This window comes from Aethalodelphis obliquidens, unplaced genomic scaffold (assembly GCF_003676395.1).
Source record: "Aethalodelphis obliquidens isolate GAN/ISIS:26980383/991018 unplaced genomic scaffold, ASM367639v1 scaffold91, whole genome shotgun sequence".
NCBI classification, from domain to species: Eukaryota; Metazoa; Chordata; class Mammalia; order Artiodactyla; family Delphinidae; genus Aethalodelphis; species Aethalodelphis obliquidens.
The window spans coordinates 3,474,486-3,498,757 of record NW_020838035.1 but is presented as its reverse complement, the minus strand read 5'-3'; the positions used below and the strand labels follow the sequence as shown (position 1 = coordinate 3,498,757).

The 24,272-nt window shown below is 39.3% G+C and overlaps 1 long non-coding RNA gene across 1 annotated transcript; it reads left to right on the top strand.

The window, feature by feature from the left end:
• Positions 1 to 917: 917 nt before the first annotated feature.
• On the top strand, positions 918 to 23,211 carry LOC113614172 (uncharacterized). The gene is made up of 5 exons (XR_003430492.1): positions 918 to 1,348; positions 2,636 to 2,731; positions 6,180 to 6,404; positions 17,195 to 17,362; positions 22,950 to 23,211. It is a non-coding gene; the product is annotated as an uncharacterized LOC113614172 (long non-coding RNA).
• The last annotated feature ends 1,061 nt before the right edge of the window (positions 23,212 to 24,272 follow it).

Here is a 24,272-nt window from a genome sequence, read left to right as displayed (position 1 = left end):
AAGATAGATAGATATCACTGCTACATAGACACCATATCTATATAGATATCCCATTGCTATTGCTATATATATTATATATAATGTTTATATATAAATATAAATATGTATTTTCTTATATGTATCTGAATTGTCCACTCACCTTCTACTCACCTGGGCTACAGAGCTTGTGTCTGGGATATAGTTACTCAGATGCATCCAAAAAAAGACAAGGTTTATACCACTGACTCTCTAAATCTCTTTTTTTTTTCTGAAATATTTTCTTGAGCCCAGCTTCATCAATCTCATTAATTATAATCCTTTTCCACTTTGATTACTAGGTGTGCTTACAGTACCATTACCTGTGAAGCAGTAACCACACCTGTAACTGGCATCTCAAAGGGAAAGAAGAAAAAATAGGACAAAATAAACAGAGAACACAAATTCTTGAGGTGAGACAGCTGTCTCACACACATATCCAATGACCTCGAAGAACAAGGGAAACAGCAAAATTTCATACTTTAAATATGATTTCCTGACATGATTTTTTCATCAGGAAATCATATTTAAAGTGTTAACAAACACTTAAGTATTAAAAGTCAAAACGTAGTAAATCAAAGTAAAAATTAAAACAAAATCAAAGTAAAAATTAAAACAAGTACATATTGAAAAGACACAACGTTTATTAAGAAATATTGATACAGCTCTGTCATCCCGGGTTGGATCTTAGTAACATTATCAAATGTTAAATATAAAAAAACATAATCCATCGTCCTCTTCAATAACATTTTTCATCAGAAATATATGGTAGTAGGAAAATGTAATTGCATTTTCTTCCTGCTCACCATGTGTTAAAAGCACTAATAATAAAAAAAAAAGAACAACCCAGAATGTTAAAAACAGATTTGGGTTAAAAGGAGTAAAGGTGGAAACACAAGATAATTATCAGGAAACCCTCAGTAAATGCCATTTCTCTGCAATGCCCATTGCCAATTTGGAAGGATCCCTAAACCACTGAATTTTTGTCAAAACCCAAATTGCCTGGAGAGTTTATGGAACTGTTATCAGGGATTAGATTTCCTTGAGAAGTTAATATAGTAGATCTTGCCTCTATAGTAGAACTTGCCTCTCTTCTTCTGTTTAATTTGAATTATGATTCCCCTTCTTGGAAAGGAAGTTAAGGATTATTCCATAATCCTAGCTACCAAATTCCATCCAAAAAAGGCATTTCAATGACATCTTAAAATAAATGGATTTTCTGTTTCAATTAGATGTGATTATGGGACTTTGGTTTTGTGAAGGAAACATCCACAGATTATTGAAATTGGATGCTTATTTACTTTCTCAGAAACCATCACTGAATCTATTAAAGGTGGGCAGATCACTCAAAGATCTTTTCAAGATCTATTTTTAATTCTGTACTTCTCTTGGATTCTTTTTTCCTGCTGTCTAAACAGATATATATGTATTTATTTCCCCTTGTTTAATTTCCATTTCACATTGGTTTTCTTATTAATTCTGTTTCTGCATTTAATTAACATTTTACATTTCTTAATTCCTTTCCTGGATTTGGGTAATTTTGTCTTATTAGCGCGTCAAAGTCAGATGGAGAACTCCAAGCAGAGGCCTTAATTGTATGAGTAGTTAATTTCCTGTTACAGACAAACTCGTACATAGTAAGTGGTCTTTAACCTTTTAGACGTTCACAGGAAAATTAGACTGTGAACGCCTTACATCCATTTTTACATATTAATTTTCTCCAAACATCCATGAAATAATAAAAGAAAATAATATCTATTGCTGTCATTCAAAATAATCAAAATCTGGTGTGTTTGCTAATACATCACCATTTTTTAAGCATCTATTTCCCTAAGACTTGTAGATGAGAGCTCTCTATCCCAGTTCAGGTTTGGTGAGATTTGTTGTTGCCCTTTCTGGAAGAATTATCAACGTAATTTTTTCATTTAAAAAAAAAAAAGGAAAAAAATAAAAAATTTAAAAATTTAAAAAAAAAGGGATGATATATTGATTTTAGGAATTTCCTTTAGGAAATGGAGAGACTGTGAAGGTTTTTAATGAGAATATTCACCACCAACCCCACCACCTTTTATAGCTTATAAAAAGGATACTTCAACTTTCTAAATAGATAGCAATAGATTGCTGGATAAATTATTTGTAATATATCCATATATATATATTCCATCAATTCCTATGGTTGGACAGAAAAATCTTTCATAGCAAAGGGGAAATTGTTTATAGTACCAATTGAAAAAATGCTTATTTCAAAAAATGTGTACAGCATGTAAATATTATGGTAAAACATCCTATAGTATGTATTTCTACCTGCAGAGAATGATTGGCAGTATATAAAACAAAATGTTAAGAATAGATATCTCTTTTTAAAAAAAAAGAGTAGTTATCTTTAGGTAGGCAGGTTATTTTTTTTCCTTTGGGCTTTTTGGTGCAATATGGATTTTTTGACAATGTCTATGTTTATATAACAAAAGAATGAAATTCCATTAAAAATATGTTTTTGGAAATGTATATTGCCACTATTTTGAACAGCTTAGAGTACAGTTACAGGATCGTGGGTCTAGAAACATAAGGTTGTATATTGTAATTTAACATACAATGACAATAATATTCACTTTTTCTTTAGTATTTTCACAGTCAACTTTGCCTTCCTGGTCACGGATACCTGGAGGGTGATGAAGGGGAAAAGATGATGCACAGTTGAAAACCTTCCAGATTAAAGGTAAGAAAGAAAAATCAGAGTCGTATCAGACTGGAGGTACACCACAGAGAAGAGGTAACTATTAACTTAGACTCTACTGCAAAGCCTATGAACCTGAAAAACCACTCCCCAAGCTCACGTTTTCTTTGCTTTCATTAATGTTCCCTTGGACTTCTCTTAAACACTATACATGTGGCTTTCAGAATATCCTTAAATTGGCCTGGAATGGTTGCCAGGGAGTGATTGGCAATGAGATTTATCAAGGAAAATCTCAAAGACTTGGGAGAGCTTGATATGGAGAACTTACTATGGACTGGTGGAAGAGGCGATGCTGTGCTCCTAATGCATCCCGTCTTCAGAGTGGCATACTCATCCTTCTTTGCTGAAAATTTTGGCTGCTGGCGGCTCCTAGACTCCCTTCCTGAGAACTACCCTAGACGGCAAGGCATTGCCTACCCTCCAATCTGTACCTCTCCCCAAGGGGTGGACCTTGATCCATGATTGGTTGGTGTAGGGATAAAAACAGGTAGCCACTTACTTCAATTTGGGAGAACTCTGATTGGCCATTCTAGCCCCAGAGCTTCCCATCAGGTAGGCTGAACCTATGTTGCAACTACATGGCAGGGTCTAGAATGTTGATCAGTTTCAAGACTAGCTTGAATTTAGCAAGACTGCTTCATTAATGGTACTGAGTTCTTCCACCAGGATCAACAAAGGGCACGGTCGTCTCTCTTTGGGGGGATGTTACAAGACCTTGATGATCATTGCCGAGATCCCTTTGTTCATAAGGGGCTGAAAAATAAGGATACTTTCCTTATGTCCATCTTTCTTAACTTTTCACTTGGAATTGATCTATAAAGGAGAATTTCCTTCACCAGTTGTGCAGTTACTAGAAAGCAAATCTGTCTAAGACTTCTAGGACGGTGTCAAAAGGATTCTAGAGCCAACTTGAATGGGCTCCCACTGGCTAAAGATGACACACTCTGACCATTAGTAAGGATAGCAGTTTTAATGTATTAAAATACAAATTTTATTGCATGTATGAGTTCATGATAATGCTAAAATAGCCACACTTATCATCTTTAGAAAATACTTGAGAATCCACTCATGACTTTGAAATAAAGGTAAAGAAATAAAGGTAAAGAAACAAGCATGTATCCTACTCTTCCTATAAAAACTCAAGCTCAGACCGATCAATGGAATTTTAATTTTAAAAAATTCAATTATTCAGGTTTTCATTGAATCCCTCTGAGATACTTCGTGTGTAAACAGAGATCTTCAGTTTCCTATATAAATCTGTTAACCACATATTCAATTATTCATGTTAGTGTAATGTGCTCACAGTGAAATAAGATGAGAAAAAGAAAACACCCTAAGAACCGGAGCAACCATGGTGCATTTTAACAGTGGTATGGAACCCACTGGGCTGTTTTTGTTTTGTTTTACCATGAAACTCCAATAGTTAGTCAAAGTTGTGTTTTGTGTGTCTGGAGGAAAATAGTTTTCCTACTTTGTTGGCTGGTGGCACATAGTATATATCTTTGGGTATAACTTCAGAAGAAATATAGTTTTTTGGAGCATATTAACTTCTCGTTATTACCTGTGGTGTGAATTATTTCATGATTCCAGTGCCTCTAATAGGAAATAAAGTCCAACAAAATAAGGGTGAGATGAAAGGATCCAATGAATAATGACAAAATTAGGTAAATATGAAGTAAATGATAACCACCCTCTTAAAAATACAAATGGAATAACTTCAGATATCGTAATTTTAACTTCCAGCTTCATTTATTATGTCCTGTGTGAGTTCCTGAATTTACTCAGAAGCACACGGAGCCATCACGGTGATGACAGCTCACGCCATGTTTTAAAGAAACCTTTTACTTTAACACCAATGGACATTTTAAATCGGAGGGAAACGGATACAATGGTGGAAGTTTGGGAATATCACTGGAACACAAATGCTCTGAAGGTCTGAAGTCCCACAGGTTGCAAATCAGTGCACAGGACAAGGGTAATTTAATAATATTCCAGGCATTGTTCCCAGAGTTCATCATTTTTTCTGCTCTCCACTGGAAACACACCAAAGGAAATGAATCTGGTGCCGGAAGCACGAAGTATTTTACAAACGCAGGCTAATTAATCTCCTTGTCACTACTGTCATGAAAGGCATTACTGTTTACTGTTGAGAAAAGAGAGTTGGACCTTTAAACGCCTATACTTTTAAATACCCATCTAGTTTTATCGCACAAAATGTAACCTGTAATAACAAGGTCATAAAAATGTCGGTCAGAAGAGGTGCTGGGATTGAAAGAAAAGAAAAATGCCCATCGATTCCTTAGAGCTGACTTAGGGTTTCCTCATATGTGGAGATGATGATTTGAGGATGTAGGAATCTATTTTTATATAAATTATTTTCTGGGTTATCTCCCCAAAGAAACAGGGATGAATTCTAATCCCCCACATTTAACAGCCCGTTAGTCTTGGGTTCCAAGTCGAATGCTGACACTTACTGGCTGTGGATTCTTGGCCAATGGACTAAACTCCACCAATTTTTGGGGGCTGTTGTGAGAATTTGACTTAATGAAGCTAAAATGCTTGGTACAATGTAGCTCTTCAATAAAGTGTAGCTATTACTCTGTGGCCAAGGCACCGGACTGGCAACGATTTGAAAATGCATCCCTGAACAGAGCTTTTTAAAGTGCCCTCCGCTGCTGTATACTCTTTTAACCATTCATTTACTTGTTCACACATTTATATAACAAATTTTAGGGGCTTCCCTGGTGGCGCCAATGCAGGGGACAAGGGCTCTATCCCTGGTCCGGGAAGATCCCACATGCCACGGAGCAACTAAGCCTGTGCACCACAAGTACTGAGCCTGCACTCTAGAGCCTGCCAGCCACAACTACTGAGCCCACATGCCACAACTGCTGGAGCCCGCGTGCCTACAGCCTGTGCTCTGCAACAAGAGAAGCCACTGCAATGAGAAGCCCGCACACCGCAACAGAGTAGCCCCCGCTCGCCACAACTAGAGAAAGACCGTGTGCAGCAATGAAGAGCCAACGCAGCCAAGAAACAAAAAAAAAAAGAATAAAATAAATAAATTTTTAAAAATATTTTAAAAAAAACAAACCAAATTTTAAGCACTGCCCCTAGCTGAGCATAGAGATACATGACAGATACATACATTTTTTTCTTTATTGAAGCAAAGTGACTCAGTTATACACATATATACATTTTTTTTAATATTCTTTTCTATTATGGTTTATCCCAGGAGACTGGATACAGTTCCCTGTGCTCTACAGTAGGACCTTGTTGTTTATCCATCCTACATATACTAGTTTGCATCTGCTAATCCCAGACTCCCACTCTGTCCCTCCCCCAACTCTCTCCCCCTTGGCAATCACCAGTCTGCTCTCTATGTCTGTGCTAACTCCTTTTGTTTTGATTTTATTCTCTTCAATCACAGGTGTGATGACCATTTTAACTCTACAGCAATCCTGAAGACCAGGAAAGTTCACGGCAAGCATGCTCTGTTGGATGTGGAGGTCTCCGCTGAATTTCCTTACAGTGTTTGCGTCCCAAAGCTCCCTCCCTCTCACCCCCATACCTGATAAAGTACAGCTGATTGACTGATGAGGTCATCTTTTTAGGCCTGCCATCCGGGAGCCAGGGCCCAAACCCATCCCCGAAGGTAGCATGACCATTTATTTACTTTATTTATATGTTACCCTAAACGCCGGCCACACTCGATAACACTTCTTAAGTACAAACGCAGAAATAGGATTCATCAGAAATATGATTACATCGAAACCTGAGTCAAGAACATAGGTTATTTTCAGCTACTAGGGAGTTAAAATTCACCTGTTAAAATCAAAATGTTGCTTATCTCAGGAAGACTTAATACTTTAACAATTCATTCCTTGGGTGTTTTTTTCACTCCTTCTTTTCACAGAACTTCACCTCAACGTACATCTTTCAGCATCACCTATGGCTGATCCTTTTCCTGTTAGTTCTTCTAAATTATTATTTTTTTCTGCAACCCTATGACATCACTTTTTGTGCATCCCTGCTGCTCTGAAATTTTTCTAAAGTAGCCCATCCTAGCAAGAAGATACCATCACTCAACATATTATAGCGACTTCTGAGAGAAGCCGGGTCATCTGTGTAGAGACACAAGCAATCTGATTCTTATCATTTCAGAAAATGATAAAATTGGAAGCAATTTTTTTCTTGGTTTGCATCAATACTTTTCTAGAAGAGTCTCCCTCTTGCTGGGTATGCTATCTAATGCTGATTTCTTTCTTTTTTCCTCTTGAACGTGAGTCAAGAAGACTAGTTCCGATTTTATTTGTTTAATAAAGTGGATGTGTTTCTGCAAAAATATTTCCTTTAAAGAAGCAGGGGACAATTTAGCTTTTATGTACATTTTTAAAAAATTTATTTTATTGGAGTATAGTTGATTTACAATGTGTTAGTTTCAGGTATACAGCAAAGTGATTCAGATATATATATATATTTATATATACTCATGCTTTTTCAGATTCTTTATCCATATAGGTTATTACAGAATATTGAGTAGAGTCCCCTGTGCTGTACAGTAGGTCCCTGTTGTTTATCTATTTTATATATAGTAGTGTGTATATGTTAGACCCAAGCTCCCAATTTATCTCTCCCACCCATATTTTCCCTTTGGTAACCGTAAGTTTGTTTTTGAAGTCTGAGTCTGTTTCTGTTCTATGAATAAGTTCATTTGTATCATTTTTTACCAGGGACCTTTCCCACTCATAATTTTCTTATTTCTAGTTGTAGCCTTTTCTTTTCCACTTAGAGAAGTTCCTTTAGCATTTGTTTTAGAGCTGGTGTGGTGGTGCTGAATTCCCTTAGCTTTTGCTTGTCTGTAAAGCTTTTGATTTCTCCATCAATATATTTTTAATTTTAATATACTTTATATTATATATTTAATACATATACATATATATATATATATATATATATATTTTTTTTTTTTGGCGGTACACGGGCCTCTCACTGCTGTGGCCCCTTCCGTTGCGGAGCACAGGCTCCAGACGCGCAGGCTCAGCGGCCATGGCTCACAGGCCCAGCCGCTCCGCGGCATGTGGGATCTTCCCGGATCGGGGCATGAGCCCGCGTCCCCTGCATCGGCAGCCGGACTCTCAACCACTGCACCACCAGAGAAGCCCCTAATACATATATTTTTAAAATTAACATGTTGGCTTAGAAATGAATGAAATCACAAATGATCAGGGGGGATTAACCTGAACACCCTTTAATATGAAAAATGTGTTACTGCACATTCGATTGTGTATTCTCAAAGTCACAGAAGAAAGACCAAGACGTTATATCACTCTGGAAAATCCACGTATTTCCCAAATAGGTACTCTTTGCTTTATTTTGTCATGTTTCTGATGTATCAATCATGGAGAAAAACGGGAAATAGTCTCACTACTTAAATGCATATAAATATACTATGGACTCATGACTAATTCAGATGGACTGAAGCCACGGTCCCTCTCTTCAAGAGAACTGGAGACGTATATTGTGTACAACATTTAAGCCTGTCCCCTCTCTGCTCTTAAGAATTTCAAGATTAAATTAATGTCCCAAGAAGGGCAGCTTCTAATTAGCCCCTTTCATTCCACTTAACCAGAACATAATAAATCCTCCCTTCAATTATGTTAATGGAATTCCTAGGGGAACAACCATCCGGACTCTGCAAAGAAACCCCCTCACAGCAGTGACTTGTCACTGCTTCTTCAAGGTACATCAGCTCCTTCCGAATTTCCCTGCAGCACTTCCATTAATTTTGCAGTTGGGGTCAAGTCCTTGGCAAAACGAAGTTTCCGGCTACGCTGGGTTACCATCACCTTACTGTCTCTCTTCAGAAGCCATTCATGGAGTATGAACGTAAGTTCATTACTTTGAAAGAATTGCAACCTTGAGATTTATTGGAAACTATTGTAAAAATGGTTCCCCTTCTGAAATAGTTGCCCAATACAGACAGACCAACGCTAGTGGACACTGCTTCTGTCACCCCTCCGGATTCCCTTCATGGGGTCATTGTACATAATCACCAGCTGCCCTGTGTGCTGATCACACACAACATCATTCTTCTCCAGAAAAATGTCCTTCGAGAGTGTTCCAGCTTTGGTGCTATTGGCACCTGAGGCTGCATCATTCATGGTTCTGGGGGCTGCTTAGTGAATTATAGGTTGTTGACGAGCATCCCCATTCTTCACACTCCAGAGCTCCCTGTAGGATCAGGGTGGAGCTGAACTACAGCTGAAGCTACAATGTGCCTTAACTTCTTCCCCTGCAATGTCTTTTTTTTTTTTAGGTTTTTTGTTTTGAAATTTTCATTTCATTTATTTTTTTTTACAGCAGGTTCTTATTACTTACCCATTTTATACATATTTGTATATACATGTCAATCCCAATCTCCCAATTCATCCCACCACCATCCCCCCCCGCCACTTTCCCCCCTTGGTGTCCATACGTTTGTTCTCTACATCTGTGTCTCTGCCCTGCAAACCAGTTCATCTGTACCATTTTCTAGGTTCCACATCTATGCGTTAATATATGATATTTGTTTTTCTCTTTCTGATTTACTTCACTCGGTATGACAGTCTCTAGATCCATCCACGTCTCTACAAATGACTCAATTTCATTCCTTCTTATGGCTGAGTAATATTCCATTGTATATATGTACCACATCTTCTTTATCCATTCATCTGTTGATGGACACTTAGGTTGCTTCCATCTCCTGGCTATTGTAGACAGTGCTGCAATGAACATTGGGGTGCATATGTCTTTTTGAATTATGCTTTTCTCTGGGTATATGCCCAGTAGTGGGATTGCTGGGTCATATGATAATTCTATTTTTAGTTATTTACGGAACCTCCATACTGTTCTCCATACTGCCTGTATCAATTTACATCCCACCAACAGAGCAAGAGGGTTCCCTTTTCTCCACACCCTCTCCAGCATTTGTTGTTTGTAGATTTTCTGATGATGCCCATTCTAACTGGTGTGAGGTGATACCTCATTGTAGTTTTGATTTTCATTACTCTAGTAATTACTGATGTTGAGCAACTTTTCATGTGCTTCTTGGCCATCTGTATGTCTTCTTTGGAGAAATGTCTGTTTAGGTCTTCTGCCCATTTTTTGATTGGATTCTTTGTTTTTCTAATATTGAGCTGCATGAGCTGTTTATATATTTTGGAGATTAATCCTTGGTCCGTTGCTTCATTTGCAAATATTTTCTCCCGTTCTCAGGGTTGTCTTTTCATCTTCTTTGTAGTTTCCTTTGCTTTGCAAAAGCTTTTACATTTCATTAGGTCCCATTTTTTTTTTTTTTAATTTCCATTACTCTAGGAGGTGGATCAAAAAAGATCTTGCTGTGATTTTTGTCAAAGTGTGTTCTTCCTATGTTTTCCTGTAAGAGTTTTATAGTGTCTGGTCTTACATTTAGATCTCTAATCCATTTTGAGTTTATTTTTGTGTATGGTGTTAGGGAGTGTTCTAATTTCATTCCTTTACATGTAGCTGTCCAGTTTTCCTAGCACCACTTATTGAAGAGACTGTCTTTTCTCCATTATATATCCTTGCCTCCTTTGTCATAGATTAGTTGACTATAAGTGCATGGGTTTATCTCTGGGCTTTCTATCCTGTTCCATTCATCTATATTTCTGTGTTTGTGCCAGTATCATATTGTCTTGATTACTGTAGCTTTGTAGTATAGTCTGAAGTCAGGGAGCCTGATTCCTCCAGCTCTGTTTTTTCCCCTCAAGCCTACTTTGGCTATTTGGGGTCTTTTGTGTCTCCATACAAATTTTAAGATTTTTTGTTCTAGTTCTGTAAAAAATGCCATTGGTAATTTGATAGGGATTGCATTGAATCTGTAGATTGCTTTGGGTAGTATAGTCATTTTCACAATGTTGATTCTTCCAATCCAAGAACATGGTATATCTCTCCATCTGTTTGTATCATCTTTAATTTCTTTCATCAGTATCTTATAGTTTTCTGCAGACAGGTCTTTTGTCTCCCTAGGTAGGTTTATTCCTAGGTATTTTATCCTTTTCGTTGCAATGGTAAATGGGAGTGCTTCCTTAATTTCTCTTTCAGATTTTTCATCCTTCGTGTATAGGAATGCCAGAGATTTCTGTGCATTAATTTTGTATCCTGCAACTTTACCAAATTCGTTGATTAGCTTTAGTAGTTCTCTGGTGGCATCTTTAGGATTCTCTATGTATAGTATCATGTCATCTGCAAACCATGACAGTTTAACTTCTTCTTTTCCAATTTGTATTCCTTTTATTTCTTTTTCTTCTCTGATTGCCTTGGCTGGAGCTTCCAAAGGTATGTTGAATAATAGTGGCGAGAGTGGACATCCTTGTCTTTTTCCTGATCTTAGAAGAAATGCTTTCAGTTTTTCACCATTGAGAATGATGTTTGCTGTGGGTTTGTCATATATGGCCTTTATTATGTTGAGGTAAGTTCCCTCTATGCCCACTTTCTGGGGAGTTTTTATCATAAATGCATGTTGAATTTTGTCAAATGCTTTTTCTGCATCTATTGAGATGATCATGTGGTTTTTCTCCTTCAATTTGTTAATAAGGTGTACCACACTGATTGACTTGTGTATACTGAAAAATGCTTGCATCCCTGGGATAAATCCCATTTGATCATAGTGTATGATCCTTTCAGTGTGTTGTTGGATTCTGTTTGCTAGTATTTTGTTGAGGATTTTTGCATCTATATCCATCAGTGATATTGGTCTGTAATTTTCTTTTTTTGTAGTATCTTTAACTGATTTTGGTAACAGGGTGATGGTCACCCCATAGAATGAGTTTGGGAGTGTTCCTTCCTCTGCAGGTTTTTGGAAGAGTTTGAGAAGGATGGGTTTTAGCTCTTCTGTAAATGTTTGCTAGAATTCTCCTGTGAAGCCGTCTGGTCCTGGACTTTTGTTTGTTGGAAGATTTTTAATCACAGTTTCAACTTCATTACTTGTGATTGGTCTGTTCATATTTTCTGTTTCTTCCCAGTTCAGTCTTGGAAGGTTATACCTTTCTAAAACTTTGTCCATTTCTTCCAGGTTGTCCATTTTATTGGCATAGAGTTGCTTGTAGTAGTCTCTTAGGATGCTTTGTATTTCTGCAGTGTCTGTTGTAACTTCTCCTTTTTCATTTCTAATTTTATTGATTTGAGTCCTCTCCCTCTTTTTCTTGATGCGTGTGGCTAATGGTTTATCAATTTTGTTTATCTTCTCAAAGAACCAGCTTTTAGTTTTATTGATCTTTGCTAATGTGTCCTTCATTTCCTTTTCATTTATTTCTGCTCTGATCTTTATGATTTCTTTCCTTCTACTAACTTTGGGTTTTGTTTGTTCTTCTTTCTCTAGTTCCTTTAGGTGTAAAGTTAGATTGTTTATTTGAGATTTTTCTTGTTTCTTGAGGTAGGCTTGTATTGCTATAAACTTCCCTCTTAGAACTGCTTTTGCTGCACCCCATAGGTTATGGATCATCGTGTTTTCCTTGTAATTTGTCTCTAGGTATTTTTTGATTTCCTCTTTGATTTCTTCAGTGATCTTTTGGTTATTTAGTAACGTCTGGTTTAGCCTCCATGTGTTTGTGTTTTTTACGTTTTTTTTCCCTGTAATTGATTCCTATCTCATAGCATTGTGGTCAGAAATGATGCTTGATATGGTTTCAATTTTCTTAAATTTACTGAGTCTTCATTTGTGACCCAAGATGTGATCTATCCTGGAGAATGTTCCATGTGCACTTGAGAAGAAAGTGTAATCTGCTGTTTCGGATGGAATGTCCTGTAAATATCAATTAAATCTATCTGGTCTCTTGTGTCATTTAAAGCTTGTGTTTCCTTAATTAATTTTCTGTCTGGATGATCTGTCCATTTGTGTAAGTGAGGTGTTAAAGTCCCTGACTATTATTGTGTTACTGTCAATTTCCTCTTTTATAGCTGTTAGCATTTGCCTTATGTATTGTTGTGCTCCTATGTTGGGTGCATTATATATTTATGATTGTTATATCTTCTTCTTGGATCGATCCCTTGATCATTATGTAGTGTTTTTCCTTGTCTCTTGTAACATTCTTTATTTTAAAGTCTATTTTATTTTATATGAGTGTTGCGACTCCAGCTTTCTTTTGATTTCCATTTGCATGGAATATCTTTTTCCATCCCCTCACTTTCAGTCTGTATGTGTCCCTAGGTCTGAAGTGGGTCTCTTGCAGACAGCATACATATGGGTCTTGTTTTTGTATCCATTCAGCAAGCCTGTGTCTTTTGGTTGGAGCATTTAATCCATTCAAGTTTAAGGTAATTATCCATATGTATGTTCCTATGCCCATTTTCTTAATTGTTTTGGGTTTGTTTTTGTAGGTCCTTTTCGTCTCTTGTGTTTCCCACTTAGAGACGACCCTTTAGCTTTTTTTGTAGAGCTGGTTTGGTGGTGTTGAATTCTCTTAGCTTTTGCTTGTCTGTAAAGCTTTTGATTTCTCCATCGAATCTGAATGAGATACTTGCTGGGTAGAGTAATCTTGGTTGTAGGTTCTTCCCTTTCATCACTTTAAATATGTCATGCTACTCCCTTCTGGCTTGTTGAGTTTCTGCTGAGAAATCAGCTGTTAACCTTATGGGAGTTCCCTTGTATGTTATTTGTCATTTTTCCCTTGCTGCTTTCAATAATTTTTCTTTGTCTTTAATTTTTGTCAGTTTGATTACTATGTGTCTTGGCATGTTTCTCCTTGGGTTTATCCTGCCTAGGTCTCTCTGTGCTTCCTCGACTTGGGTGGCTATTTCCTTTCCCTTGTTAGGGAAGTTTTCGACTATAATCTCTTCAAATATTTGTTCAGGTCCTTTCTCTCTCTCTTCTCCTTCTGGCACCCCTATAATACAAATGTTGTTGCATTTAATGTTGTCCCAGAGGTCTCTTAGGCTGTCTTCATTTCTTTTCATTCTTTTTTATTTATTGTGTCCTGCAGCAGTGCATTCCACCATTCTGTCTTCCAGGTCACTTATCCATTCTTCTGCCTAAGTTATTCTGCTATTGATTCCTTCTAGTGTATTTTTCATTTCAGTTATTGTATTGTTCATCTCTGTTTGTTCTTTAATTCTTCTAAGTGTTTTTTCTTCTAGGTCTTTCTTAAATGTTTCTTGCGTCTTCTCAATCTTTGCCTCCATTCTTTTTCTGAGGTCCTGGATCATCTTCACTATCATTATTCTGAATTCTTTTTCTGGAAGGTTGCCTATCTCCACTCCATTTAGTTGTTTTTCTGGGGTTTTATCTTGTTCCTTCATCTGTTACATAGCCCTCTGCCTTTTCATTTTGTCTGTCTTTCTGTGAATGTGGTTTTTGTTCCACAGGCTGCAGGATTGTAGTTCTTCTTGCTTCTGCTGTCTGCCCTCTGGTTTATGAGGCTATCTAAGAGGCTTGTGCAAAGTTTACTGATGGGAGGGACTGGTGGTGGGTAGAGCTGGGTGTTGCTCTGGTGGGCAGAGCTCAGTAAAACTTTAATCTGCTTGTCTGCTGATGGGTGGGGCTGCGTTCTGTCCCTGTTGGTTGTTTGGCCTGAGGAAACCCAACACTGGAGCCTACCCTGGCTCTTTAGTGGGGCTAATGGTGGACTCTGGGAGGGCTCATGCCAAGGAGTACTTCCCAGAACTTCTGCTGCCAGTGTCCTTGTCCCCACGGTGAGCCACAGCCACACCCCCACGCCTGCTTCTGCGGGAAACCCTGCAACACTAGCAGGTAGGTCTGGTTCAGTCTCCCCTGGGGTCATTGCTCCTTCCCCTGGGTCCTGATGCAGACACTACTTTGTGTGTGCCCTCCAAGAGTGGAGTCTCTATTTCCCTCAGTCCTGTCAAATTCCTGCAATCAATTCCCACTAGCCTTCAAAGTCTGATTCTCTAGGAATTCCTCCTCCTGTTGCCAGACCCCCAGGTTGGGAAGCCTGATGTGGGGCTCAGAATCTTCACTCCAGTGGGTGGACTTCTGTGGTATAAGTGTTCTCCAGTGTGTGAGTCCCCCACCCAGCAGTTATGGGATTTGATTTTACTGTGATTGCACCCCTCGTACCATCTCATTGTGGCTTCTCCTTTGCCTTCGGTTGTGGGGTATCTTTTTGGTGAGTTCCAATGTCTTCCTGTTGATGACTGTTCAGTAGTTAGTTGTGTTTCCGGTGCTCTCACAAGAGGGAGTGAGAGCACGTCCTTCTACTCCGCCATATTGAATCAATCTCCTGGCAATGTCTTGCTTACAATCTTTTATGAATAAGTCACATGCATCAGGTGCTGCCTCACAGGAATTCTGCCCAAGAGAGCAAATGTATTTCAGTATCTTCTTCCTTCTCATCTCCTCGTCATCCAAATAGGCTCCATCACCAGATTTTACATCACATATTCTACACATGTTAATTCTTATCTACATAGCATGTCTGTACCTTAGAACAGGGGACATTAGAAGGAGGAAGAAACTCGCCCATGGACTTATGGCTGATTCGTAACCATAGGAGGTGACTTGGATCCACATTTGAAAACTAATTCTGGACATAAGCACTGCCAAAGGACTGTGCAAATTCCAAAGCACCCTACCCATTAGCTGTTCATTGTACTACCTGACAACGGGCACATATTTAGTTAAACATGAATTACACACAGTATTTCCCACAAATAACTATCTTGATCATCTCTTCCTATTTAGATTCTAGTAGTATACAAAGATTATTTCTAAAGACAAGTACCTGTTTCAGGACAGAACGAGAATTCATTGGAGGAAATATATGAGACATTCATTACCGTGTGTGTGTGTGTGTGTGTGTGTGTGTGCGCGCGCGTGTGTGTGTGCGTGCTCTCATAAAATGGATTGAAAACCTCAGCAAGGAGCATATGGTTGCATGTGAAAACATATGAATATCCACAGGTCTGAAGTCTGTGCCCATTTTTTCACATTCAGAAACTGCAGGGTGGTGTTTTTGCAGAGAGACTGTCCAGTAATTAGTTTCAGGGTCTGAACTGAACCCTTTGTTTGCTGTGATTCTATGCAAGAGGTCTTGAGGTCCACAAAACATGATTACATTTGAGCTCCCAGCCCCCTGATTTAATTCACTATGCAGAAGTGATCTCTCTTGAATGGGAAGGTAAATGAGGGTTGAAGTCATCTTGGTTCATGTTTTAATATCCAGGGTCATCTCCCTCTGTAAGATCCACAAACAACCAGAGTAACTGACTTGCTACATTTCTGCGGCGAGAAAGCTCTTTATATTTCTAGATTCTACATGGCCTCCTGTGCTCATTCGACGCTGTCCCTGGACCAGCGTATTTCTCTTTGTTCTCTGCCACATTTGATCTGATACCACTGTATCTTTATTTTGAGAAAGAGATTTTATTTCTAACAACGGGAGATAGAGTTATAACATAAACTATGGTCATCCAGGCCATTATTTCAAGAGTATGGTATTCCAGCTTCAAATCAAATCTGGAATATAATTCCTCATGGTCAAAATTGGATAGAGCTCTGCTAGCCTCCAGGTAGATATCAGTCCTGCGAGGCAACCGGCGCAGCCTGGAGAGATTGCATTTTATTTACTGAATAGCGGGCCATGCTAGTGTTAGCCCGGGAGAATCATTTACAGATGCCTCGTAAACACATCCAGCTGCTGCTTTCCCTAAGGCAACCTCGATGCAGGGAGGGGATGGAGAGGAATCAGCTCAGTCACCAGCAGCTGCAATTCAGAGCTTATTCCCTGGTAAGACCCTGTGATTCAGGGCCCCTAGAAGAACTCCTGGATGGTTTTCTCTGCCCAGAGAGGCTTAAAATGAGCACATCTCTCCTGACCAGAAGGGGACTCTCTCTCCATGTCAATGCAGGTTGCAAAGGCAGTTGGGTTCTTCGAGGGGCCCTCAGAGTGCCCCAAATGGCTTCTGGTGTGCCACATCCCCTGTAGTTTTGGTCAGAATATTTCAAACACTCTGCAGATTTGGGGGAAATCTTTCCTGGGACACGTGCATGCTGAAGAAATAGGCAGTCATTTCGAGAGTGAATTTTCTTTATATAGCTGATGTGTATGCATATAGATAGATATGATGGATGGATAGATAGATTATTAGATGGATTGATAGATGATAGATGGATATATATATATAGATAGAAACAAGATAGGTAAGATGGATGGCTGGATACATAAGATGGACGTATAGATAGATGACTGATAGATTATATATATAATTACATATATAGTTAAATGTTTATAGGTAAATATAAGATACTTAAGTTTACTACTGATACGTGTTATAATTTTGGAATATCAGTTAAAGATCAAAAAGCCATGAAATTAGCTAGAATTAATTAATCCTAGAATTATTATTTGGAGTAAATTTAAAACTTGCCCTTCATTCAACAAAACGATTTCAGGTGTTTTTTAAAGATAACCTTATGTGGTTTTTCAGACTTGCAGACACAGAAGAAATCACTTCCCTGTGGGCAGGTGGACTTAGGAGTGTGGAGTCCACGGTAGCCCCAAGGGAAGGGACCATTACAACAGTCAGCGCCTCTCAGAAACTCATTTCCAAAGCCGGGGCCAATGAATCATGCCACATCTGGACACAAATGTGCAGGTATGTCTGTTTTTGTTTTTGTTTCTCTCCCGTTATTAAAAATATCTTCCCAGAGATTTTTCTTGTTTTCCCTCCTGACTTCCTACCTCCTGCCTCTCATGTTTTTTTGTCCCCTTCCTTCCTCTTCCTGTCCTAGAAAAAAAGGGGACTTTTAATTACACCATGTACTTCTGTGTACTGGCTAACAAAACATAATGCTAGGGAGACACTTTGATGATCCTTTGATTGTGGTCATGAACAGGAGGACTTATTTGCCCACATACTGAATCAGTACACTTTGCAGAGAGCACTAAACACACTGCTCGTATTCCATGTTCAATTCAAGCAGCCTTCGGTGGGAGAATTTCGATAATACATTCAACTAAGACTGTAAAAGTGAATTATCCTGTTAAATTATTTATTTATTTATTTATTTTATTTTTTTGCGGTACGCGGGCCTCTCACTGTTGTGGCCTCTCCCGTTGCGGAGCGCAGGCTCCGGACGCGCAGGCTCAGCGGCCATGGCTCACGGGCCCAGCCGCTCCGCGGCATGTGGGATCCTCCCGGACCAGGGCACGAACACGCGTCCCCTGCATCGGCAGGCGGACTCTCAACCACTGCGCCACCAGGGAAGCCCTGTTAAATTATTTTTAAAGAAAAAAAAAATTCATTGTCCTTCGTTTTGTTTTAGTTTGTTTTAGTAGCTGTCACGTTCACGTTCGTGTTTTTCCACACTGGGGAGCTGGTGGGAATGGATTCTAATTCATGCAAACAGTTCTTCTAAGGAGATGTATTAGTGATATTAAATGCAGCGTTCAAAACCTACCTCATACACGACAGTGAACAACTAGGGAAATGTGTACATACCTTTTTTCTATAAAACGAAAATCCATTTTTTAGATTGCACATGTAAGTCCTATCATGTGATATTTGTCTTTGATTGATTTCACGTAGTATGATCATCTCTAGGTCCATCCATGTTACTGCAAATGGCATTCTTTCTTTCTTTTTTTTGGCTAATATTCCATTGTGTATATGTACCACATCTTCTTTATCCATTCATCTGTCGATCGACATTTAAGTTGCTTTCATGTCTTGCCTATTGTAAATAGTGCTGCTATGAACATTGGGGTGCATGTACCTTTTCAAATTATGGTTTCCTCCGGATATAGGCCCAGGAATGAGATTGCTGGATCATATGGTAAGGGTACAAATGAACTTATCTACAAATGGAAATAGAGTTACAGATGTAGAAAACAAACTTACGGTTACCAAGGGGTAAGGGGTGGGAGGGATAAACTGGAAGATTGGGATTGACGTATACACACTACTATATATATAATAGATAACTAATAAGGACCTACTGTATAGCACAGGGAACTCTACTCAATACTCTGTACTGGCCTATATGGGAAAAGAATCTAAAAAAAGAGTGGATATATGTATATGTCTAACTGATTCACTTTGCTGTACACCTGAAACTAACACAACATCGTAAATCAACTATACTCCAACAAAAATTTTTAAAAAAACAACTAAAATCCATCAGCATAGTCTGATTAGCAAACATTTCAAATGCATTTGTCCATGGAATCATTTCTGATCCCCATGTAGACAGTTGCTGCTCTCAACTGAAAAAAAAAAAAAAGCACAACCTGAAAGTTGAGAATTATGTTGTATTTGGCGGAGTTTCTGAGGACTTAAGCCCAGCAAGCAGTGTCTCAGATAGCTCTGAGGGACTGCTCCAAAAAGGTAGGGGAGGAGCCTGGATATGTAGGGGTTTCTGCCAACATCAAAAGTTCACTGTTAATTTAACTAGAGAGAAGCAGACATCTCAAGTTCATGAATGGAGCGCATTTCTGTGTATGGGAAGATGCGAGAGTCTGGTCTCGTTGAAATCATTCCTTTGATATGCACCTTAGTTCTCTGGGGCCAATATCCTGTTTTTCTCCATCCTGAATGCCCTCAGCGGGGCGGCTGCAGTGACTGAGGGCTTGGTGGCTGCAACATCTTTGCTCGCTGGTATGGCAGGCGACGTTCTTAGCCACACTGCCACTAGGATTTCCAGACTGGCGTTCAGGGGGCAGGAGTCGTGGAAATAGGACTAAAATAGTTTATAAAGGAGGAAAAGGATATTTTTAGGTAGTGATGTTGACAGAGGCACTCCTCAAAAGCCACCGGTCCACTGGACTTAGTCAACATCACACCCCTTGGCTAGGGAAAATGAGGACTGTTTTAAAAATACTGCTCTTACAGCTTAGCTGCATAAATATATCATTAAGAAAGAAAAATCTTAGTGTCTTCTGTCCTGCCCCCTGACCCCAGGAGAACCTTCTGCTTTAGAACATGAAACAGATCAGTGATGCCTTTCACTTACCTTGAGGGGATGGAAGATACGGAGTTTATAAAATAGACCCTCCAAAGCGAGGGTAGGGAAAGAGAATGCTGTGGCTGTGGGGAGACACCATGGTGTCCTTGGAGACCTGTCCAGTGCTTACTGATAACCACCAGCTAAGACAAATTCAGAGGCCGGTGGTTAGCCTGGCTCTGACAGTTACCGAGAGCGCATCACATCAGCAGGACCCTTCGTGTCAGTTCTGTTCTTTGGTTAAGTTGTTTTTATGTATCTTTTCCCCTGGATCATTAAGTTGGGACCATGCCTTAGTTTTTATAGGAAAAAGGGAGACAAGTATACCTTCTTTTTAAAAATTTTTTTATTGAAGTATAGTTGAATTACGGTGTGACTCAGTTATACATGATATATATATGTGTGTGTGTGTGTGTGTATATATATATAGATAGATAGATAATATAGATATATACACATACACGTATTCTTTTCCATGATGGTTTGTCACAGGATATTGAATATCGTTCCCTGGGCTCTGCAGTAGGACCTTGTTTATCCATCCTATCTGTACTAGTTTGCAGCTGCTAACCCCAGACCCCCAACCCATCCCTCCAGTCTATCCTGCCACTACTCCGACTCCCCCTTGGCAACCTCAGGTCTGTTCTCTATGTCCCTGATTTTGTTTCGAAACAAAAGCATATCTTATCGACCGATAATAAATCATTGAGCAGGGACCCTGAAGATTAGAAGGACCCTCATAAAATGAAACCTAGAATGCTGGATTATACAGATAGCATGGATCCAATGATTCTAAAAGGACACAGAAAGCCGGGGTACAGATGGGTATGGGATGTGCCTCTCAGACCTTAATATGGTGCAGCCACGTGGATTCCAAATGCAGACGTAGCAGTGGGATCTTCTCCCAATTGGATTGCACGCTGAGCCAAAAGCACGTGACAGAAAAATCCAGGGCTTTGTTCCCCGGTCCCTGGGTCTCCCTCCTCTGTGGAATCTCAAGGCTCAGAGGAGCACAGGCTGCAAACCGCTGGTGGAGGGAAGCTGATGGCAGTGGGTGGCAAGCACAGCTGCGTTCTAATCAGGCCCCGACTTACCAGTTCTCCAGTCCCAACTTTACGTCAATTCTCTGTGCTGTGTTTTCCTTTCCACTAAAACCAGGATAGTAATATCTCCAAGACTACAAAAACTATAGAATGCGGTGAAACATAGAAAACACTTGGTACATAGCAGGGCCTTCGTAAATAAATACTGGTTTATTTTAACTGGGCGCTTTGGGTCCGCCCCAGTCCCTAACCTCAGACATCCTTTTTCTGCTAGAAGTCCATCCATGTGCACGTCCAGGCAATACAGAACAAGCTCTTTCTGCCCAGGAGATTGTGAACACATCGGGATCAGCAAAAGTGCTCTTTTCATCTTTCTGTCTGATGCATTTGGGCAGGATGGAAATGCTCAGTATATCGGGTTAGAATGGAATTGTCTCATCTAATTCAGAAAGCTGCATTCCAGGTGGCCCCATGCGAGCATGAAGCTTGATTCATTATGGCACACGTGCAAGGGTACACATATGTATGTGATGTGTGCATATATGTTTTATACAATGTGTATATCCATACGTATTGCATATACATATATACTTATGTATATAAATAAAACACAAATATTTGTATTAAGTATAAATGCATATTATGCATAAAATAGTTATATTTATGATAAATAAATATATCCAATGTATCTAGACATACTTTTTTTTATTGAAGTCTAATTGATTTACAATGTTGTGCCAGTCTCTGCTGTACAGCAAAGTGACTCAGTTATACACACAGAGACATTCTTTTTTCTTGTTTTTAATTAAAAGAAAAATTTTATTTAGTTAGTTATTTTTGCCTCTGTTGAGTCTTCGTCGCTGCACGCGGGCTTTCTCTAGTTGTGGCGAGCAGGGACTACTCTTTGTTGTAGTGCATGGGCTTCTCATGGCGGTGGCTTCTTTTGTTGCAGAGCATGGGCTCTAGGTGTGCGGCTCAGTAGTTGTGACTCACGGGCTCTAGAGCGCAGGCTCAGTAGTTGTGGCACGCGGGCTTCGTTGCTCCACGGCATGTGGGATCTTCCCGGACCAGGGCTCGAACCCGTGTCCCCTGCATTGGCAGGCGGATTCTTAACCCCTGTGCCACCAGGGAAGCCCCTATCATAGGATATGGAGTATAGTTCCCTGTGCTGTATAGTAGGACCTCATTGTTTATCCATCCTATATATACTAGTTTACGTCTGCTAATCCCAGACTCCCAATCCATCCCTCCCTCCCCCTGCCACGCCTTGACAACCGCAAACCTGTTCTCGCCATCTGTGAGTCTGTTTCTGTTTTGTAGATAAGTTCATTTGTGCCGTTTTTAGATTCCACCTATAAATGATATCAGATGATATATGTCTTTGACTGACTTCACTTAATATGATCATCTCTAAGTCCATCCATGTTGCTGCAAATGGCATTATATCATTCTTTTTTATGGCTGAGTAATATTCCATTGTATACATGTACCACATCTTCTTTATCCATCCATCTCTCGATGGACACTTAGGTGGTTTTCATGTTTGGGCTATTGTAAATAGTGCTGCAGTGAACGTAGGGATGCATGTATCTTTTCAGTTTATAGATTTGTCTCAATATATGGCCAGGAGTGGGATTGTTGGGTCATATGGTAATTCTGTTTTTAGTTTTCTGAGGAACAGACGTACATTATAAACATGATCTGGATGAATATCTGTGTTTCCCCAAATTCATATTTTGAGGTGCTAACCCCCCTTATGATGGTGTTTGGACATGGGGAGCTGATTAGATTTAGATGAATTCATGACGGTGGGGTCCTCACTCAGGATTAGTGCCCTGATTAGAATAAATATATGTGGTCATGCATTATAATTTCTCCTACAATCCATTCAAGCCATACAGGGGCATGTAGCCCTCTCTGAAATCAGTGTTTCTCCTACCATGGAACTTAAACGACCTTTTAATTTCTTGTTTACCATCTGTCTCCCCAAATACCATTAGGAAAGGGACTGGTTCTATTTTAGTCACCTAATTCATCAATGGAACTCAGCTAAAGACCTCACACACATGAGAAACTCAGTCAGTTTTTTTCTGAGTGGAGAGAGAGAGCTGGAAGGCTAAGAACTAGATTTTAATACCTTTGCTCTTTTTTGGTTTACTTGAGAGATAACTGACATATCACATTATATTCATTGTAGGTGTACACTGTCTCAGTTTGCCCTCTTATTAATGGGATGAACTCTGCAACTTTGGAAAAATTAGGAAACCTCACTTACTGTAATTTCCTCCACTGTCCTCTGAGGGATGAAGACTAATTACAGGAACTCACAGATTCCAGCTGTATTGCTCCTGGCCCCCCAGCTCCACATGTGTGAACCGTCCGTGTTGACAAGGCTGAGGTCCTGAAGCAAAGCAAATAGTGCTGATTCTGTCTTAGGTAAGTGATGTGGGCCTGTTTCTGTGGGGTTGGGTGGTTGATGGAAGCACAGGAGTTGAGACTTTTGATGGAGACGGAGTGAGGGGTAAATGTTTGTGGTTTGCTTTGAGTGGTTTATACCAGATTTTGTGTGCAGCTCTGTGTGTGTAGCCTAATATTTGTATATGGACATCTAAATCTGTATCTATTCTCAAGTTGCTACAAAATTTCCCAAAGAATACCATCTTTCATTTTAAGCAGAGGAATGCTGATATATTGTCTGAGTCAGAAAAATAAATATAGAACAAAAGCAAATATTTCCATAGGACTTAGGGTAACTAGGACGAATGCTAAGGAAACTTGCTAATAACTCTTTAGGAGGGACATGCCAACATTTTCCCAAATACTCAGGGTTGACTAGTAAAGGGCACTGTGGGCCAGAGTGGACCACATGTAACAATGTTCCCTTACAAGTCATCTCATTAATTTATATATATATATATATTTTTTAACTTTTTATTTTATATTGGAGTATAGCTGATTAACAATGTTGTGATAGTTTCAGATGTACAGCAAAGTGATTCAGTTATACATATACATGTATCTATTCTTTTCCAAATTCTTTTCCCATTTAGGTTGTTACATAATATTGAGAAGAGTTCTCTGTGCTATACTCAAGTCATCTCATTATTAATCAAATCTGAACATGTTACTGTGAGCAAAACCGATTTAGAATCGGGTATGGAATCCATACCCGTCCACTTCACCTGAAACCCATATCTATTACAAATGCTAGATTGGGAAGAAGCATGAAAGATTAAGAGTTTCCTTTAGTTTTCCCCTGGTCTGAGCAGTACATGATAGCAGAATTCCAAAGTGGAATCCTAAAAGTCTTTGCTGTTTCCAGGGGATGTATTGAAGGAAAGCTCCCCTGTGCCCCAGAAAAGCTAGCTGCATAATACCCCGAAGCCTGGCCCCATCTTGGAAGGCAGGACAGGTAGGACAATTCCTTCGCCTCTAAGAAAGTGAAGTTGCTTGATTCCAAAGAGCTGGGGAAGCTATTTGTATTTGGGAGCTGTTTGATGGGCCCATTAGTATCAGAAGG